This window comes from Hyla sarda, chromosome 1 (genome assembly GCF_029499605.1).
Source record: "Hyla sarda isolate aHylSar1 chromosome 1, aHylSar1.hap1, whole genome shotgun sequence".
NCBI lineage: Eukaryota > Metazoa > Chordata > Amphibia > Anura > Hylidae > Hyla > Hyla sarda.
The window spans coordinates 188126535-188128878 of record NC_079189.1 but is presented as its reverse complement, the minus strand read 5'-3'; positions in this window follow the sequence as shown (position 1 = coordinate 188128878).

The following is a 2344-nucleotide window of genomic DNA, read 5'->3' as shown; positions in this document are numbered from 1 at the left end:
GGGGTCCCCAGCGGCGGGACCCCCACGGACAGGCATCTTATCCCCTATCCTTTGGATAGGGATAAGATGTCTTAGCACCGGAGTACCCATTAAATCTTTCCAGTACTTATGAATTGCTGCATACTACAGAAGAAGTTGAGTTGTTCTTTTTTGTCTCACCACAGTGCACTCTGCTGACACCTCTGTCTTTGTCAGGAACTTTCCAGAGTAAAAACAATTCCCCATAGCAAACCTCTCCTGCTCCTGACAGTTCCTGACAAGGACAAAGGTGTCAGCAGAGAACACTGTGGTCAGACTGAAAAGAACTATACAACTTCTTTTGGAGCATACGGCAGCTGGAAGGATTAAGACCTGTTGATTTGAAAAAAAATTGTTTTTCACCGGAGTACCCCTTTAACTGTAAGGGACAGGGGATGCTTTCTTCTGAATCATACATAATCTCTAAAAAGGATGCACTCTCCGAAATCCAAAAATGATGGTGCAAGTCTGATCTTATATTTTTTTGCCGAACTTCGGCTGCGGAATCCCATTGAAGTCAATGGGGCTGACTTTCAGCCGAATTCGCACAAACTATTATGTTGAGTTCATTTTTATTTTTTTTATTTCACAGGGGCTAAGGGATTGATCGCATCGGGTTTCACTTCTGAAACCGATGTGATCAAAAGTTATTAACTGGGGGAGCGGGCAGCATGTCAGCCGCACCGCTCCCCAGCAATGTATTTTTTACTGTCAAAGATTCATATTCAAATACCCTGCTGGGAGCCCTGAATGGCCAGCAACAAGTAGCCATTCAGGGCTCCTGGCAGGGTTTTTAAAATGCTAGACTCCACCGCAGGTTTATTATATAGATGGCCTGCCGGGGATCGTGGCACGCGCAATGCTGCCTGCTTTCCCAGCAGGAGCCTCCTACTACACCTCCCATCATGGACAATGTCTGCTCCTGCTGGGGAAGCAGTCAGTACTGTTCTACTATCCCCGCCATCTATATAATAATCCTAATCCGCACTCTAGAATTTTAAAAACCCTGCCGGGAGCCCTGAATGGCTACTTGGTGTCGGCCATTCAGGGCTCCTGGTGGGGTATTTGTATATGAATTTTTGACAGAAAAAATACATTGCAGGGGAGCGGTGTGGCTGACATTGCACCTGCTCCCCCCATTAATAACTGTCACGATGCCGGCTGGCAGGAGGTGGATCCTCTGTGCCAGAGAGGGATTGGCGTGGACCGTGCTAGTGGACCGGTTCTAAGTCACTACTGGTTTTCACCAGAGCCCGCCGCAAAGCGGGATGGTCTTGCTGCGGCGGTAGTGACCAGGTCGTATCCACTAGCAACGGCTCAACCTCTCTGACTGCTGAAGATAGGCGCGGTACAAGGGAGTAGACAGAAGCAAGGTCGGACGTAGCAGAAGGTCGGGGGCAGGCGGCAAGGTTCGTAGTCAGGGTGGATAGCAGAAGTTCTGGTACACAGGCTTTGGACACACAAAACGCTTTCACTAGGCACAAGGGCAACAAGATCCGGCAAGGGAGTGCAAGGGAGGAGATCAGATATAGCCAGGGAGCAGGTGGAAGCCAATTAAGCTAATTGGGCCAGGCACCAATCATTGGTGCACTGGCCCTTAAAGTCTCAGGGAGCTGGCGCGCGCGCGCCCTAGAGAGCGGAGCCGCGCGCGCCAGCACATGACAGCAGGGGACGGGAACGGGTAAGTGACCTGGGATGCGATTCGCGAGCGGGCGCGTCCCGCTGTGCGAATCGCATCCCCGACGGCCATGACAGTGCAGCACTCCCGGTCAGCGGGACCGACCGGGGCGCTGCGGAGAGAGAGACGCCGTACGCGCTCCGGGGAGGAGCGGGGACCCGGAGCGCTAGGCGTAACAGTACCCCCCCCCCTTAGGTCTCCCCTTCTCTTTGTCCGGTAACTGCCTCCCCTGGGATGAGGACACCGGGAAAGGATGGAGGGATTCCTCAACAGAAGGCAGAACAGCAGGAGTGGGAATGGGAAGGGAGGGCAGAGGGCGAGACCTGGCACGGGGCAGTGTGACACCAGGACGAGGGCCATGAGGAGGCACCGAGGCTTGCCTGACTGGACTGGGAGGGGGGGAGAGGCACTTCTTAAGGCAGGCAGAGTCCATAACGACCTTAGGGAGACCGGATACAGGAGGAACCACAGGGTCACGGCAGGGAGTACTGGGAACCGGTTTAAGGCAGTCCTTGAAGCAAGAGGTACCCCAGCTCTTGATCTCCCCTGTGGACCAATCCAGGGTTGGGGAATGGTGTTGAAGCCAGGGTAGTCCAAGGAGAATTTCGGAAGTGCAATTGGAGAGGACCAAAAACTCAATTTTTTCGT